The sequence below is a fragment of the Pelodiscus sinensis genome, chromosome 6 (genome assembly GCF_049634645.1).
Source record: "Pelodiscus sinensis isolate JC-2024 chromosome 6, ASM4963464v1, whole genome shotgun sequence".
NCBI lineage: Eukaryota > Metazoa > Chordata > Testudines > Trionychidae > Pelodiscus > Pelodiscus sinensis.
In genome coordinates this window covers 109,500,019-109,519,981 of record NC_134716.1, presented here as the reverse complement: position 1 = coordinate 109,519,981, position 19,963 = coordinate 109,500,019, and positions in this window count along the sequence as shown.

Here is a 19,963-nt window from a genome sequence, read left to right as displayed (position 1 = left end):
CTTTATTTCTGTTGCATCACACTGCAGGGGCAGGACACATTAGTCACCACTAGGTGACAGACAATGGAATAAGTCGAGTCTGCCCTTCTGAGAAAAGGGGTTTCCCATTTCTATTTCCCTCTCCCAGAATCTTAGTTCTTTGAAGCATTACCTTCTCCTCCTTGAGGTAACAGAACCAAGAGTCAGTGTTAGGCTGTTGGACTCTTCACCTGGAAGGAGAGGGACAAAATGTGAGATGGATGATTGGCCAAGTCATGAGAAGAGGCAGGGCCAGAGTGGCTGTCTGAAGAGGATGCCAGATTAGGAAAGCCTGCCACAAGGAGGCATGTCAGCAGTGAGTCCATTCTTCTTCATTGTGTTATTTACATTTCTAGTGTCTCTTCCATTCTAGTGCTGATATAAAGTCACTGGGGTTTGCAGGTGTTCAGTGCCTCTGAGGATCTGGCCCAAACCAGAACCGCAGATAGCGGAAGCTGAGCTGCTATGTGAAAAGATACTTTTTCCAGTGACTTGTTACTTTTCAATGAAAAAAGCAAAATTGTGTCCCAGGTGTTCACTGTGGAGGTACCTCGTTTTGTTAAACATGTGCACGGCCCCTTATGTTAATTTCTCAGCTTTTCTAACATTTGCAAATATGAATTAATTTAAAAGCAAATTATTCAGTAGAGATCCCTTTACAGGGTGTTCTGATACTGATTTGCCTGTTTATGATAATAATATGTAATATTTTTTAAGCGGAGAACAATGCTTTAAAAGCCTTGCACCCTAGTGATATCTGTTACATTAGTGCTATATCGGTGACTAACTGGGGCTGGGAGTTTCAAAGGATCTGATGAAAATTATGCATCCAAATCCCATTTAAAGTCCATAAGATTTGGGCTCATTAGAACATCCCAGCCTGGAAGCATATCACAAGTCCTGTTGTGGAACCCAGGACTCCACCCTCTATGCAAATTCAAAGGTTGGTGAATTGACCTTCAAACGACAGAGAGAGAAGCCAGACAACTGTTGTGATCCCCCTCACTGGCTGTCATATGAACTACCATTGGTAGCTGACCTTCCAGCTGCAGCTGAGGAAGTGAGGTGGTGGCTATTTGTCAGAGAGGAGGCAGAAGAACATACTGGGATAAATTTAAGAGCAAAAATGAAGGAGAAAATAGAAACTCCAGCAGAGATAGCATAAAAGCCGCTCTATGATGACTTGCCTCACGATGTGGATAAAAAGCCAGATTCTGCCATTCTTACCAGTGTTGAGTAGCATCTGATCAGAGAGTAGCCTTGTCCAAGTGCTCTTGTGGAATAAGATTCAATTCAGCAAGAATCTGACTCATAGCTATCTCTTTACTTCTTGACTTTTTAGTTTTGAGGGCATTTACACATGTACAACTTGACCTTCCCCAAAGGTCCAAATGTTATCAGCTCATAAACGCCAGCAATGTGTCTGTGGGGAAAGCATCATGTCAGGCCTGTTTAGTTTTAAAAGGATTTTTATATAACTCTGACCTTTTCATTCTGTTAATATTACTTTCCTCAGTGCACCTAGAGTACACACGCAGATGCCAGGGCAATAATAGGACTCTGAAACACCTACTTTATTCTAAAACCTTTCTCAAACATTAGGGTATGTTAGGAGTGAATTTCTCTGTATTTGAATTTCAGATGATTATTGAAAAGGTTATCTTTCTGAGCTCCCACAATGAACAAGAAGGGATAATGGAGCGGAAAGAGAAACAAGGATATAGTGCAGCAAACACACTGTGCCCCTAAAGCAGCTGACCTACACTCCTGGGGAGTCTGCTGCGCATTCTGGCTACTGATCAGGAGAGGAGAAAGGAACATGCAAGGCTTAATTCCCTGCCTTCCCTCACTAAAACATTACTAGAGCTGATATTGTTGAAGTCCCTTTCTGCTTCCAAATAGGAACTGGTCATTTATTAACATTTCTTCTACAATAATGAAGATCAGGCTTCTGACTTCAGATGAGAGTATGTCTACGCTGCAATTAGATTCCCAGTTGCCCTGGATAGCCGATTTGGGCTTGGGCTAAGGGCCTTTTTAACTGCGGTGTAGACATTTATCCCCCACCCTAAAATCTGACTCAGACTGGAGCCTTGTGTGATGGCGAGTCGGGGTTCCCTCTGATCCTGCAGCCCCGTAGCAGCAAGAACAGACTCCGCCAGCCAGTAGAATAGAGAGGGTTTATTGCTTCTCCAGGATACAGCACAGCACAGACATGATGTGGTTTTAGGAGTCAGAGCCAGGATGCCTCAGACTCCTTGGATTAGGGAGTCCATTGTCTCCCCTAGACCCTCAGCTAAGGCTGTTTCCTTCATGTTCCCCAGTCAGCAATTGCCTCGCTCTCCGACCCTGTCCCCAAACCGGGTGTTCATCTCTGCCTCCCTCCCTTTGTCTCTTCCCCGGGGGAAGAGCCTTGTTATCTGGTCAAACTGGGCCTAGGTGTCTGGGCTAATACACATGTGGGTGAGTCAGTTGGAATCACACATCACAGCACAGGGGGACCCTGGGTTACAGAGCAGACAGCACCCCCCACTACGTCACACCTTTACTTGTAGGTGCTTTGTCCAGGTCCTCTACACAAAGGTAAATTTTACTACAAAGGAGAAGGAATTGATGCCCACAAAGGAAGGAAGAGTGCTGGAAATGGAAGGCATATACAATTTCTATGTTAGAACCTTTCCCAAAATGAAAATACTCTTACCCCATTCTGACACCATCACTGTCCCTCTGCCAATAGGTAGCAGATGGCTAGGGCCTTTCAGTTCAGCTTCCCACTAGAGGAAAAAGCAGTGACACAATGCTTGAGCATACTCCACGTGTAAATTATTTTATGTAGGACATGAGTCCTAGAGCAGAGGTGATCAATTAGTAAATGTCTGCACGCCATTTCACGGTATTCTTGGATTAGGATCCCATCTTCATAGTCAGTTATCTTTTGCTGTTTACATAGCGTACTATATAATACTAGAAGATGTACCCAGTGTTGCTCAGGTCCTTAACTCAACTCAATTTTTTATTTTCTTCATTTAAATAATTGTGGTGGTGTGGGGCTGGTGATGAAGGGTTCAGTGTGCAGGCTGCCCAAGGGAGAGAGGAACCTGCACGCTGTGTGCCAGCAGGCAAAGCCGGGAAGGAAGCATGTCCCTCAGCTAGGCCAGATCCAAGATCGTCTGCCCCCTGCACTCTCCAGCCAGAGTGAGGAATGCAGCAAATTGTGCACTTTCCCCAGGCTCCCTAACAAAGGGGAACAGCCAGCAACATCCCCATACAAATTGGGTAGTGAGTTTCAGCTCCCCATTATCCCCAAGTGTGCCTGGGGGATGGGAGCCTCAGGACTGGGGCAGTCCTGGATGAGGTGGGATACCTTGCACCTGCCTGGTGATTCTCTCTCTTTTCTGTATGGTTTTCTGAGGAACAATCACATTTCAGGCACATCCCATTTTCCTGGCACAATCCTCACCTTTAAGTTATGATAAGAGGAAACTACATACCAAATTTGGTGCTCCTAGCTCTTACCATTTAGGAGTTCTTGAATGAACAGGCTCATGCACAGACAGACAAATACTCAAATCTATAGTAGATAAAGAAATGAGACTGACTCAGTGTGAAGCAAAAAATATGATTACTAAGCATATAGGCTGCGTCTAGACTGGCATGAGTTTGCAAAAATATTTTTAACTGAAATGTTTTTCCGTTAAAAGTATTTGCGCAAGAGAGCGTCTATACTGGCATGTGCCTTTGTGCAAGAGATGTGCTTTTGCGCAAAAGCATCCATGCCAGTGTAGACGCTCTCTTGCGCAAGAAAGCTCCAATGGCCATTTTAGCCATTGGGCTTTCTTGCGCAAGAAATTAACTTGGCTGTCTACACTGGCCCTCTTGCACAAGAATACTTGCGCAAGAGGGCTTATCCCTGAGTGGGAGCGTCGGAGTATTTGTGCAAGAACCACTGATTTTGTACAGCATAAAGTCAGTGTTCTTGCGCAAATACTCGCGGCCAGTGTAGACAGGTGGCAAGATTTTGCACAAAAGTAGCTGCTTTTGTGCAAAATCTTGCCAGTCTAGATGCACCCATAATGCGTAAGGCATATTCATGTATTTACGCTGCTGCTGCTCTGGTACAAATTCATTAGCTTCTGAAACAGAAATCAGTGAGGGCCTATATAGAGAGCTCACAGACTATTTATTTAAAGAGATGCTACCCAGTTCCTATGCAAAACAGTAACTTCTACTAGGGAATGCTTGGATATAAAGAAGGTTGATGGGGAGGTAGAAGTAATTGGAATACTTGTGGTAAAGAGCCACAGAGAGAAAATATCACCCCTATCCTACTCTCTTCAGATCCCAACTTTTGAATTGTCCAACATTTATTCTTCTTACTAAATATCTCCCCTTCAGTGATATTGTACCTTTCCTCTAAGAATGTTTCCGTAGTGTGAGATAGAGCCTTAGAAAATACTGACAACTTACAGAAACCTTAACTCAGCATCTCCAAAATATCTTTATGGGCCAAAGCCTAAAGTCTTTTTGCAGGGCTAGATTATCCCTGACATTCATGTGGGCCTGCAGTGAGAGATGGTACAAATAGATCCCTGCCATGAAAAAAGGGTGTGGATACCTGTGTTCAAGATGGCACAGGGACTCTTTGCATTCTCCTAAAAGAGGTCATATCTCTATCCTCCTGCTGATGCTCATTCTCCCATTGCATTGTAGGGAGCTCAGCAGGGTTGTGTCTGTTGAGCTCCCAGAGCAGCATAGTTCTGTACCGCTCCACTGCAGGAAACAACAAGGTCTCTTCCCCCTCCCCTATCCTGAAATCTTTCAGATCTCAGTCTCCTTTTGCTCAGACACTGAACCTAAATTGGCAGAGACAGAAAAGCTCAGGGACTTTATAAGACTGAGGCCTATGGGAAACCCTCTTCCATGATGGAGTGAGAGCAGATGTGCAAACTATGCACAAACACTCTTATTGTGGCTGCACAAATTCAGTTTTAAGAACTGGAAAGCCAAGGCATGAAGACTAGTCTTAATTCCCATTTCATCTTTCTTATCCAACCCTCTGCTTTGTGCTTAGATAGAGATAAGTAATAATGTGTCTATTAGAAAAATAAAATGAGCTTTGTATCTTCAAATATGTTATTTTAATGTGATTTTTTTTCTTATTCAATAGTCCCTCTCCAGTGTGCTTATTTTATAGTCTCCAGTCCAAATATTTTATATTCACTGATTCAAATATTATCCGACTTCTATAGCTGCACTACATAATAAGCAGAGCTGTGCTTGGAGCTCCGCTTAATGACTAGCTAACAGTGCCATGGTACATGGCAGATAAGTATTCCAGGTCAAGGCCAACAAGACTTTCTGTTTTATGTGACTGTCACTATCTCCACATTTATAATGCAGAGGAGGTTCAGATGAATTTAATTCACCATAATTGGATTTTCTTTCTCAAAATATCACTCGCTTGCTATGTTCCCCTTCCATTGCTGTTAGGGAATGAACAATGCCTTTGTTTGTATGCAAAAAACCGTGTCTTCGATTCCAAAAGCATTTTGCAGCAATGTGATCTGTTTCCATACATGATGCAGAGATACAGCTTTCCTCTTTTAAAAATTTTAGATTTATCTGCAAATGCTCCGAAAAGTTGGGGAATAAGCAGCATCAAACTGGGAAACCTAAGACCAGATACTAAATACATCTGCGTTATGAGATGTTCCACCACCTTGGTGACAATGTCAACAGTTATATCTTGTGTTTGTATAGCTTCTACTGCAATAGGGCTTCAATTCAGATTGAGACCTTATAGTGCTACCATAATATAATACCATTTTTATTATATTTTTTCAATAAAAGTTTTAGCCCAAGATCTTCAAAGGGAATTGAGCAAAATTCAAGTGCAAATCTGCCCGCCTATGAGCCAAGTTCTCTGTTGGTGTAAGACCATTGACATTCCCAGAAAAAATACTCCCTGGGGAGAGTTAAAGTAGTGAATAAGTTGAAATTACTGCAAAAAAACATTACAAACTCAGGAAACCCAGAATTAACCTTAAATTAAAGCAAGCCAAACATGTAACAATTAAAGCAGAGTTCTCCAAAGTGGAGGAACACTTAAGCCTCAGTGGGGCTCAGACCAGCCCCCAAAAGGAGGGGGACAGAGAGCCACCCAGCCTGGCTCTGTACTCAGCTCTTCTCCAGTCCCACTCACAACCATGTTGCTGGCTCCAGGTTTTTTTAATCTCTCCTTCTATGGTAGTTGTTCCATACCCCTACCCAGTTTTGTTTCCTCTCTTTATCTTTGACAATGCTAATATATTTCTTTTTATATGGGGGAAGAGGTCTGGCCAGAACTATGCACAGTATTCAAGGTATATTTATATAGTAGCATTATATTTTCTGTATTACCTATCCCTTTCTTAATAGACTTGATTGTTCAGTTAGCTTTGTGACTGCTGCTGCACACTGAGCCTGTGTTTTCAGAGAACTATCCACAATGACTCAGACCTTTATTGCATGGTAACAGCTAATTTAGACCTCATTACTTTGTATATTTTGTTGTGATTGTTCTCCAATGTGCATTACTCTGAATTTATCTGTGTTGAAGAGTTACAAAGGAATCTCAGAAAACTGGAGGACTGGGCATCAAAATGGCAGATGAAATTCAGAGTCAGCTTTCGACTTGACTGTCTTGAGTAATTCTGAGTTATCTGCATCTTTGCCATCTCATGATCTACCCCTTTTTCCAGATCATCAGTGAATGATGAAATCGTTGATTCCAGTACAGATATGTGGGGAACCTTGCTATTTACCTCTCTCCATTGTGACCAATTACTGATCCATAAGAGGACATTCCCTCTTATCCTATAACAGCCCGCTTTGCTCAAGAGCCTTTAGAGTAGGACCTTATCAAAGACTTTTTGAAAATAGAAGGACACTATATCCACTAGATCAGCCTTATCCGTGTGCTTGCTCCCCTGGAAGAATTCTAATAAATTGGTGAGGCATGCTTTCCTTTACAATAGCCAGGTCAATGTTTCCCCAAAATATTGTATTTATCTGTTTGTTTGGTAATTCTCTTCTTTATTACAATTCTAACAAATTAGGCTGTGACTTCACATAAGAAGCGATTTGCTGAGCAAATGCTTCAGCCACCAATCATTACTATATATTTGTATTCACTTTTAATTATTCCCAGACTTTTGGGAAATAGCATTTCAACAGGTAGGAGGGATTTTGCACTGCACATAAAGGTAACAATATACTTTCAAGCTTCAAAGAACATATTCAGCATTGTCCACTTGTAGTTATCCATCAATAGCTCCCTACCAGCTGCCACTATGAGAAATTAGCCACTTCAGGGTGCATTGGTTTGGTATGGTCTGTTGGCAATGTTTCTTACTATGTAAACTATTATGGAAATCTGTTTGCCTCTATGATCTTCTAATCACATCAAGTAATATGATTAATAACAACTCTGCAATTCTAATACTGTTTCACTCTTAATCACCCCAGCAGAGGCATGACATGTGCTAAGACAGAATGCATTTGGGCAATGTTATTGCCTGGGTTGCTGGGATGCACAGTATTAAATACACCCCTATCCTCCAAATTTCAATATCCTCAGTGCCTCCTTGTTATCAAAACCCCAAATTAAACCTCATGCCTTCCTGGGTGCAAAACAGCTGCATTCCCTCTCCCCTTTCTCCTGCTCTATACCAATTGTTAACCTCCCCAACAGCTCCCTGCAGCAATTACTCCTCCTAAATTCAATAATCAACATCACAGTGGAAATTTAAAATGTGGGAACTATTTATAATAAATGAATAGTACAAGGGGTATATGTCACTGGTGAGAATGGGGGAGGGGAACAATATGAAGGAAAAGGGAAGTCCTGCATGATTCCAAGTTGATACATGCATGATTTAGCCCTGATATGCTGTACAGCATGCAGAGCTTTGCCCATACAACAGATAAAATACCAGCACCAATGGACTACCTCTAATTAAACTGGCCTCCTCCAGTACTGACTGAAGTGCAGTATTCTCATTGACTTCACTGCAGTATTGGATTGAGTCCTTAATCCTTTAACTCGGATCTGCAAATTATGCTTTTCTGCTACTCCCACTAACGGAAGAGCTAGGATGTGTCAGCACTTGACATTTCTCCCCTAAAATTTCCTACCATTGACGACAACATTAGGAGCAGGGGAATAGATTAGCCACTGGTATATCAGGTCAAGATGGTAAAGGTGTTAAAACCCGAAGGCTGCATCTAGACTGCCATGATTTTCCAGAAATGCTTTTTACGGAAAAGCGTACGTGCCAATCTAGACGCACTTTTCCGCAAAAAAGCCCCCATCGCCATTTTTGTGATCTGGGCTTTTTTGCGCAAAACAAATCTGAGCTGTCTACACTGGCCCTTTTGCCTGAACGGGAGCAGAATAGTATTTCCGCAAGAAGCACTGATTTCTTACAGTAGGAAGTTAGTGCTTTTGCGGAAATTCAAGCGGCCAGTGTAGACAGCTGGCAAGTTTTTCTGAAAAAGCGGCTGATTTTCTGGAAAAACTGGCCAGTCTAGACACAGCCATAGGGTTTCTTCTGCCTTGTTTACACCAACTCTTCCACCCATGGAGATGAACCATTGCTGGCAATGGTGGAAAAAAATTTAGGGGGGTGGGGAAGGCTAGTGTAAAGTTGATGATAGTGCGACAGTATGCTCTGTGCCCTCCGAGCACTTGTGGAACAAATTTTTGGCACCCTCAGAGGTTTTCGGGTGCCTTGACAAAGCTAATAATTGGATCTGTTCAAGGAGCTCAAACAGTAGTGAGTTGCTGATAGGTTGCTCCATATGCAGTTTATAGAGGCAAGTGAACCAATGGGAAGATTTTATACAGATAAATTATGAACTTGAAAGACCTACAGCAGTGGGATAAATAATATGAGGGGATAAAGGAGGAGAGATGGGCTATGTGATTTTGGAAGAAACCCATAAAGTTCACCTATCACTACATCACAAAGAAAAACAATTTGAATAGTGCACATAGATATTAACTTGCTTTTGCCTCCCTGCTAAACACTCCTCTACGTTCCAGTCCAAAACCCATTTTATTCAGTGTGTCTTTCCACTGATTTCAATGGGTTGGGTCTGGTCCCAGAGTAAGCATGCTGCTTAGATGTCTGATAACATGGTGAACAAGCAAAGTTTAGCATAGGTTGAACCTCACTGGTCGGGCACCCTTGGGACGTGAGTGGTTTGGAACCAGGGGATTTGCCAGACCAGTGGAGGGCAATGCCAGTTCTTCTGCTCTTGAAAACATTGGGTTAGAGCGGGGGGCTGGGAGTGCCTGGCTCTGCAGGAGGGGGAGAGCATTGGGTTAGAGCAGGGAGAGCTGGGGGTGCCTGGCTCTGGAGGAGGGGTTGGTGCATTGGGTTAGAGCAGCGGTTCCCAATCTTTTCCAGATGGAGACCCATTTTAACAATTCAGGAAGACTTGGTGACCCACAGCAATTCAAAAACGGGGGGAGGAGGGAGGGCAGAACCACTTGGGGAGACACTTGGCGACCCTTTTGAAATGTAATGGTGACCCATATTTGGGTCCTGACCCATAGGTTGGGAAACCCTGGGTTAGAGCGAGGGGGCTGAAGCTCCTTAAACTCAAAGTCTTCATGGATGCAGAGTAAGGCAGCCAATACAGATGTCGTATTTAAATTCCAGGGCAAAACAGAATCAGCATGTACCTTATTTACACTATATTTCTTTTTTAAAAAAATCAAAGGCTGTTGTTTGCCAGGCTGAAGCAATTATTCTGAGATATAAGTCTCTCCTTTATTGTTTTTGAACCTCTCATATTTGCAGTCTGGGACGGACCTGAATTTTTAGAACTAGAAAAAAGCCATAATCTTCATAAGTATTAAAAAAAAAAAAGGGAAACCATACCAGAGCTCAACAAGCTGAAGTGAAAAAGGCACTTCAAATTGTGCTAATTTACTTCTCGGTTCAATTTAATTAAAAAAAACCTCTTATGACATAATAGGGCAGGAGTGTTAAATTTAAAATACATGGTGGGGATGCTTATTTTTAGTGAGAGAATATTATTGTATTTTAAAAGGATGGAGTTTTTTTTTTTTTAAATTTGATGTTTGTTCCTTGTCAACTTCTCTGAAGATCTATGTTCTGGCCATGAATTTTTTAAGTGACTGGAGACTTTTTTATTGGTTTTTGTCCGAAATGTCCTGTAATGTCATTTTTATCACTACATTTTGTGTACTATCTATCCATCTAGACAGATCTAGATAGATAGAAATAAATATACAATACGTGGCTCTTTGCACTCTATCCACAGCTATTTTGGCTCTTCATCGCTAACTGGTTGGCCACCCCTGGTGTACAGCATTAATCAGTTTCACTTGCGTTGTAAGTTACTTCTGCAACTGGCAAAACATTTGAGGACCATTCCAAGGTATTTTATTAGCACCTTGAATCATTCAGATTCTGACACGCTAGAGGAATCCCTGTGTGACTGTTACAGCAGCTATGCCACTACTTGGTTTGCAGAGCAGACGAAAGGGAATGCTTCCTATTTAAAATTCTGCTCTGCTAATATTCACTACTGTCTAAAGACTCCTCTCCGGCAGAGCCAGGAGTCAAGGCAGCAGCAAAGGCTGAAAGTGAGGTCCAACCAGGATACCCCACAGATGTGGACAGGCAGAGAATCTCCTTTCACATGGCTCCCACTTAAGGAATATGGTCTCTGGAGCTTCCCCAAACTTCTCCTTGTGTGAGTTTGGAGGAAACTCCTGCCTTGAGTACACCAAGATTTTGATCTCTTGGCGGGAGACAGGATTTGAAGGGAGAACCTCTGCAGAATCCTGTCCCCTGTTGCTCTCCCAACCATGAGACCTGGGAGAACAAGAAATTCCTGCAATGGAACCTGCCATGAGAGCATAAAGGAACCCATCTACTTGGACAGCCAGGAGCAGCAGGAATGAGTAGCTATTTCGGTACGGAAGCCTTATCCACTCCTTTCTGAGACTGCCAAGTGAGGTGTGAATTAACACAAATTCAGGTGTTAAATTCTGTGATGTGAATGCTCATTCACTAAAACTTATCTCTAGCCTCTGTTTGCCAGAAGCTGAGAATGAACGACAGGGGAGGGATCACTTGATAATTTTACCAGTTCTGTTCATTCCCTCTGGGGCACCTGCCACTAACCACTGTAGAATACTGGGCTACACTGACCTTTGGCCTAACTCAGTATGGCAGTTCTTGGCTTCCAGCTTGGACTGAAACCATGAATTACTATCATGTCAGGTGCTGAACTGTTGTTAGTAATTTAGTATTGCTGCTGACCTTGGTCAAATCTGAACAGATGATAAATGAATAAAACCTCTAACAGCAGCAGTCAGAACATGCTGCAATGTCATAACTAAAATTAGCGAAGGTTTGTACTAAGGGAATTGCAAGATTTAAATCTAGCTATACATAAAGCAGAGCCTCTCACATAGAAACTGAAACAATTCAGGTAGTGAAGACTGCTTTCTAAGGGTACATCTAGACTGGTGGATTTTTCCAGGATACCAGAGTGCATCCAGGGAATGTGTTTGCTCTTCCGCCTTTGTTCTTCTGAAAAAAAAAAAACCCACAAACATGCTCTTTCGGGGAGACCTGTATACTTTGTTCTATGAGGAATAAGCATTCCTCCGAAAGAGGAGGCTTTTCTGCCATTTGACCTAGATGGGGCCAAATGGCGGAAAAGCCTCTTCTGGAAAAGCAATCAGAAAAAGCTACACAAATTGCGGAGCGCAATTTGCATAGCTTTTTCCAAAAAACAGCAATAATATAGAACTAGCCTAACTGATAACATTGTTTTTTCAAGCACTCGCTTGGATTAATGCAAGTTATAAAAGATAAATATGACTCAAAGAGAATGCTTCAGTTGTGAGCTATAGGCTTAGAAGGAATGATGACCACATCAAAATACTGGTGAAAAACAGTATTTGATTTGATGCAGCGGTGAGGCCTCAAAGACCAGTTACAAAGGAATTTTAAATGAGATGCTTTAAATTGCAAAAATGTTGGTCTCCAGTTAGGGTTTAACATCCTGAAGGCAAAGAAAGGAAGTTTATTTAGATGGAAGGTAGGTACATTAGAATGCAGCATAAAACTGAAATGACACACCATGACAATAAAGTATACCCAATGGCAATATATATTGTGTAAGTAGTAAATAAAAATTAGGCCTTCATTAAACTGTAGGGAGAATGTTAGTATTTCAGTTTTCAGTAATTGAAGGAAAAGCCTCTGAAAGAAACAGTGATATCTCTTGGAAGGCCTGAACCAAGACAATGCTGTCCCAGTAAAGACAATTAAAAATCCCAACCACTATGACCTACATTTTCAAAACTGACTACAGTGTAGTCAGGTTTTTGGTGCTCCTCTGGAGGCCTTAAAAGGATGATTTTAAAGACAGAAAGTGCTCAGCACTTTCTGAGGCTTGGATCTCTTTAAGATGTTTCCAGTTGGACATTTAAAAAATTGACGACTCTGAAATAACTAGTTACTTTTGAAAATATAAACCAACATCTAGGGCATATTCTAGATATTCCATATTTTCACATAAAACTCCCTGGGCTCATCAATGGACATTTCACATTAGACATCAGTGGATGTGGCTAAGATACAGCTATTGAAAGTTAATGAATGTAAAACAATACTACTCAGTCACTAGCTCTCAAAGGAACAGACTAAGGCTTTTCTTCTGCAAAATCAGTCGGAAGTGTGGAGCCCTTAATATCTTTCCCACCCAACATCATTTTATGTATAATGAATGAGTCTGGGTTGTATACCAAAGAATCATCTGGCTAATCCATCCCCAAATCCTTAGATCAGCTCTATGCACCATGGCATGCCAATGGTGTACAAAAGTTAGGTATGTTTTGGAGTAGGAGCTTGTAGTCTTATACATGTAAATGCTAAAGATAAATCTGCTTTGAGGTCATGGGACTTGTTCCTGTATGACTCAGGAGTTCAGTGGTGCACAAACAGGTATAAGGGGAAAATGATGGACTAAATGCACAGGGAGACCTGAACCTATGTTAATGAGGACTGCTGCACAGCCACCTCTCTACTAGACAGAGTAAGGTCTAAAAGGGAAGATCATAAAAAAATTTCTTCTATTTATATGCTGAGAATCACACTTAAGTTCCTCTCTCCTAAAATATACCTGTTCTCTGACACACACACTCCACATCCCTTTTAACTCTGCTCTTCTAAGAGTACAGGTGCAACGTTTATTCTGGGTAGAGGGCTATACCTCCTGTTTAACTTTATTTGCACCTAGATGTAATATCTGTTTACAGTTGAAACCTGGCCCTCCTAAGACTTGAGAGATCAAGGACATGATGTATTGTTAGCAAAAGCTGCCTGTGTCCTGTAGCAGAATTGTTCCCAATGCGTTGAGAGGGTGCTTGATGGAGAAACCAGTGATTATGAATGTTGTTTTTCTTTGCTTTGCTGCCAAAAGGCTGTAACTGTCATTTCTATAGCTTTGCCTACTAACCTACACATTTTATCTCACAAGCAAGCTGGCAGCTAATAGAATATGAACAGCTTTCTTGAAAGCAAATAGCCCTACTATAAATATTGATGTATTTGTTTTATAGAAAGCAATAAAGCCTTGATGTTTGCAAAGACCACTACATGGCAAGACAGACAGAATAGCAGAAATCATAATTTTATGTATTAAAAAAACAGAATAATGTGTTAGCTGTGGTGCTGAGAAAGATCTACTGTACAAATAGTGAAATCTAATAACTAGCGAATGTTTAGATGTAAGCCCTAGCTCAAAATACATGTAACCTTTAAAAATCCAAAACACAGGCCCCTAGACAGGAAAGCAAACCCACAGGAAGAAGCCTGAGAGCTCCATAGCATGTCTGTGACAGGGGAAAAAAGCTTTCATTACATGGTTGTCTTGATTTGCTGAAGATAACACCTCACAATTCAGAGCAGCTACACCTATATATCAGCTTAGTGGTCCAGCAACGGTACCCAGCCTCAGGCTTCCAGCTGTTATCTCTAATAGACAGAGAGTGTGTCCTCTCCCTTTTCACTGGAGTATTGCCAGACTACATAGTTCCCTGCCTTCACTACATATTTCCAAGCACAGATATGTTGCCCTCTAGGGATACATCTACACTGCATCCCTCATGCAGAAAAGCCTATGCAAATGACGTGTGGATAGCATATTGCCACGCTTCATTTGCATAATTTGGGGCCTTTTTTGCACAAAAGGCTCCCTCTTGTGCAAGAGCCATTCTTCCTCATTATTTCAGGAAGAACGGCTCTTGCACAAAAGCCTCTTGCGCAAAAAAGGCCCCTAATTAATTATGCAAATGAAGTGCAGCAATATGCTAATCCATACTTCATTTGCATAGACTTTACTGCATGGGGGATGCAGTGTAGACGTAGCCTAGGACACCTGATTGCTTTCTCTGTAGATATGGATGACAGGTGCAAGTTACAAGTTACGATGCAGCACTTCCCCTACAAACCTACTTTATTCTTAAGGTAAAGAACATTACAGAGAAAAAACAATAAAAGGGCCTAAATGCACGCGAATCTTCTTGGCATATGCATAGCATGCCTGAAGTGGCATGTGATGAGGATTCATCACCAGGTGTGGTTCTCTGGTTGATTGGATCTTTGGCTTCCTTGGCCTGGGTTGTGTACTGACTGAGAGTGTAACGTGAACACTGATCCATTCAGGGCTGGTGACAGACTTTGCCAGGCCTGGGGCAATGCTAGAGGAGGTTTGGCTCTGGAGTCTTAGAAGGGGAGGGACCTCAGGCAGAAGGGGCAGGGCTAGAAGCAGCCAGCCCTCAGCACCATCTGGACCACACTACATGGGACTCCAGCAGCAATTTAAAGGGCCCAGGGCTTTGGCCACTGCTGCAGTAGTAATGGTGGCAACTTGGAGCTCTAGGCCCTTTTAAATCATTGGCCTCTGGGGCAACTGCTCCTTTTGTCCCCTACCCATTGGTAGCCCTGAATCCATGTCCCCCAGCATGCTAATAAGATTACTAGATTTAACATGAACCCTAATAGTGATTCTGGCAGCAGCAGTCTTTCAAACCGCTTCCCCAAGGGAGATCCTTTTGGTCACCAGTTGACAGGTTCAATTTAGAACAAGCATACTTATAACATATTTAGTTCAGCCTTTGTATATTTCATGGGGTCTTTGATCTGGAGTTTTCAAAAGCAGGTATCTGGAACATAACAGATCTTTCTCTTGGGAGAGCTTTAAAAATTTATCAGATGATAAAATTTACATTCCCCTTACCCCAAGGCACTTCCTAGGAAATCCACTTCACACACGTTGTTCCAAAAAGACCTTTAAAGTTCTAATACCTTCCAGGGATTGCATTAATCTTGTCTTCCTGCTAAAGAAATTCCACATAATCTCAGAATAGTACATAAACATTTGCATTGTTAATAAAATGTACCCACCAAAGTATTAACCCTAATTCAATAAGGTTTAATTTAATTCAATAAACTTTACCTTAATTCCATGGGGTTTGTTCAGGATATTGTCAGTATGTCACACGTGTAAGAAAATATACTTTTTGAAAATGATTCTAGCTTGCAGCTGGTGATCTGGCAATATACTACCCAAAACCCGGTCTCAGAGGACAGTAGGTGTGTGTTTTGTATCCCAAAACAGGGCACACACTGCACCTTTGTGAGAATAAACTAAGAAGCTGACTTTCAATCCTTCTCTGTCTCCAATTCAAAGTTACCCTCAAACTTCTCAAAATTCTGCAGATTTTCTTTGCTTTACCTCTCTGACCTCCCAGCAGTCAATGGCTTTTATATGTCTTGGTGCACATCCTGCTACAGTTTCTGCGAGCTGCCTTCCTGGCGCAGCAAGACACAACCCCCAGCTCCTTGTGGGGCGATTCCTTACCTCTCTCTGGGTGCTGCTCATGCAACTCGACCCCACCAACCCTCCCTTGCACATCATGCACGGCCGCTTCTGGCAAAGAGACACCAGCTCCAACTGGTGGGACCAGAGCATCCTGGAGTGGTGGGATGACCAACAGTCACTTCAGAATTTCCATATGTGAAAGGACACTTTTCTAGAGCTATGTGAGTAGCTCGCCCCAGTCCTCCAGTGATGGGACACTCATATGAGACCCACTTTCCCCCTCCAGAAGCAGGTAGCCATTGCCCTCTGGAAGCTCATCATGCCAGACAGCTACCGATCTGTCAGGAACCCGTTCAGCATGGGGAGATCGACTGTCGGGGCCATGCCCATGCCGGTATGGTGCTCTCATGCTATTGTCCCAGGAGGACAGTGAACTGCTAGAGTGGGGTTCCATAGGGAAGGCAGGGGAGACAGTAATGGTACTCACCTAAGGGACTTTCCTCAGTCTCGGACAATACCCAGGATACATCCTGGGTGTGCGGGGGGGGACGGGGGCGGTGCCAGCTCCAGGGTGAGCATGACCTCCTGGCTGACAGAGGGTTACAGGTTTTGGAATAAGATGCCTGTAATTTCAAAATTATTTTGAAATAATGGGCTTGCTGTATAGACACTCGTAGGCTACATCTACACTGGCATGATTTTGTGCAAAATCAGCTGCTTTTGCGCAAAAACTTGCTGTCTGTCTACACTGGCCGTGAGTTCTTGTGCATGAACACTGACATTCTAATGTATGAAATCAGGGCTTCTTGCACAAGAACTATGATGCTCCAGCTCAGAAATAATCCCTCTTGTGCAACTGTTCTTGCGCAAGAGGCCAGTGTAGACAGGCAACATGAATTTCTTGCGCAAGAAAGCCCTATGATTAAAATGGCCATCGGAGCTTTCTTGCGCAAGAGAGCGTCTACACTGGCATGGATGTTCTTGTGCAAAAGCACGTCTCTTGCGCAAAGGCACATGCCAGTGTAGACGCTCTCTTCTGGAAGAGTTTTTGCACAAGAACTCTTCCGCAAAAAAGTTCTTGTGCAAAATCATGCCAGTGTAGATATAGCTGTAAAGTTATTTTGTAATAATGTCTGTTGTTCTGAAATAACACAGCTGTGTAGACCTAGCCTAAGAGGGCTTTTGGCTAAAGAGGCTGTGGGCTATAAGCTAAGAAACTGCTACTTCTGTTGAATTCCCTTGTATTCAGGATTTTGTATATTCTTTGTACGTAAATAAGATTGTGGAGCCTGATTAACCTTTTGTGAGCCTGACACCAAACGCATCTGTTGGTCCCCATGTAAGCAAGGAGGCATGGTGTGGAGGATCAGGCGGGAATAGTCCCTGGAGTGAGAGGCCAGCTGGGGACAATGGGCATAGCATAATGTGGATGGCTTGGCTCTGCAGTCTGGCTAGCCTGGAACTGCAAGTGCACCCCTTTACTAAGGGGCAGGCCTGCATTGCAAGCCATGCCACACTGCCCCCTGCCCTGACCTCTGTCTTTCACTGAAGTCAACAGGACATGTGGGTGTAGGTCGAACGAGGGCCATATTTACTACCTGACCGTACTACTAGAAAACATACACACTAGTAAGATCATTCTAGAGAGATCTTCAAAAATTCATTTAACAAATGTACAAGAGAGATTACTGTTCCACCCAATTCATATCACCAGAGAAACATGAATACCAAAAGGTGATTAGAACAAGAGATGTTTACTCTTATTAAGCGGAAGGTGACATGTAGCCAAGACCATTAAGACACATCATTTTTAAAATGTTCTTTTATTTTATCTCAGGTATTCAAAGCTTATTTGAAAATGTTATATATTTCATTTTATGCATCATATTGGGGAATGGGGGAAACATAGGGAAAACAGTGATTAATATGGATTCAGAGCCTGGACTCCTATATATTTCTAATTCTTCCACTAAAAGCATTAACTTCTATATGCCTCAGTTTACCCATCTGTAAAATATATTATACCATCTGTACCCCCAAAAGGTAGTATAGATTGAGGCATCATTAATCTTACCAAAGTGCTGCAACTATGTTGAAAGATTTGAAGAATAACCCTTTTCTTTCACTAATAAATAGCACCTTTTCTAAAAGCAATATTTAAAGGGACAATATTAACTTGTCAAAATTTTTAATGCTAATCCCCTCTGAAGTATATTTTGTGAGTGACTATACAGGGGAAGCTATAAAAGCCGTTTCATCCACATGCACAATGTGCTGTCGAATACACAGAGAAAACCAAACAATGAGAATATTTTTCCCTCTGCTAATCTTTTAATTGCTGTAATCCTTAATATTGCTTGTAATTATAGTAGTAAATAAGTCAGCAATTTTCAACTGATGTTCTCTTAATCTTCCTGCCTGCAACCTACTCTCTTTTATGCAAGTTGGGAGTCTGCCACTGACTTCAACAGGAGCTCTGTTACACCAGAGTAAATCAGTAACAAGCCTTATTAATTTTGTTTGTATCACCATAGTAATTAGGATCCACAGAATTCTAAATTCTCATGAGTGAAAATGAGAACACACTTATTTAACCTATTTATGTTTGAGAGCCATATCTTTTTTACAGCGGAGAAATGTAACTGGGAAATACGAATACCTTTGTAGTACTTTAATAGCTGTGTTATCCGCCTTTTATCATCAGGAGGGGAAATGTATTCCTGAGAACAGTCAGTCATTCAGGAAACAGAATTTACACTATGTCTACACTGGAAAGATAAGATGATTTAAGTTACATTGATCATTCACTGCTATAATTAAACTGCTTTTGCACGTTCACACAAGACTCCTTGTGATAGCAGAGCACGTCCACAATTAGTGCTCTTCCATTGACAGAGAAAGCAGTGCACCATGGATAGATCACTGTGTAACTCACCACCATTCTGCAGAATTTCTTTTAAAACATTTCTCATATGTTCCTCCTTTTACAATGAGAAATTCTGCAGAATGAAAATCAAAAGCAGCTACTCATACAGTAAAGGATGAAACTCAGAAGAAACCTGAATCGCTCATATACCTCTCATTAACAATTCATCACAATATTGTGAACAGAACAAACAACAGGAGTGTCTGGACTTATCTCAAATATTTACCTAGTTTTCCCTTTTACTATTCTCTCCCCCCCCCCCCCCCCCGTCTGTTTTGTTTGGTGCTCTCTCTAAACTCTGTAAAAAGACTCTGTTGGAAGATGTATGAAAAACAAGCTGAGGATACAAACTATTCTGATAACATTCAACACAGACACAGTGATAAGTCAGCTTCTTTTCTATTGATTGTTTTCCCTGATCAAGTTGCCACAAACACTTTTTTTAATCTTTATTTTGTTACTTCTTCAAGCAGATGGATAAGATTTCATACACAATGAAGGGAGGAAAATCCCTTTGAATTCTAACCAGTTCAGTAAAGAGAACCTGTCTTGTGAGAATTGCAGACAGCCTTCACAAAATAAGAGACAGATTTTGATTCTGTATTCCTTTTCTGCTTTAAATAGTAAACCCTCATTAACAGTGTCATTTCCATTGTTCCATATCCCACTCCTTAACTTGGATCTAACTAAATCTGGTAATCTTGGCTGTCTTGAGTTTCTCTTCCCATATCTCTTTGTTTGCTTCCATATTTTCCTTTGCTCATCACACTTGTAAAATATTAGATGACTACTACATCAGTTTATCAGTGCAACTTGCTCCAACCCCATCTCCTGACACACACTCGGTCCTATTGTGTGCTCTTGGGAGTATAGGGAAAGAACGATCATCGTGATCCTGGGTTTAGGTACTAAAATTCTATTTTATAAAAGCAGACACAGTAGATACTAGTGCGAAATCTCTGAGTTTCATTTACTACACTAATAGTACATCTATTGTAAATGTGTCCATCTGTGGTCTTTATTAGGACAATGATTTTTGTTGTCTGGTTTTCATGTGAATGGTGGTGGTATTGTGAAAGAATTCTCTTTAGCAGCAATGAT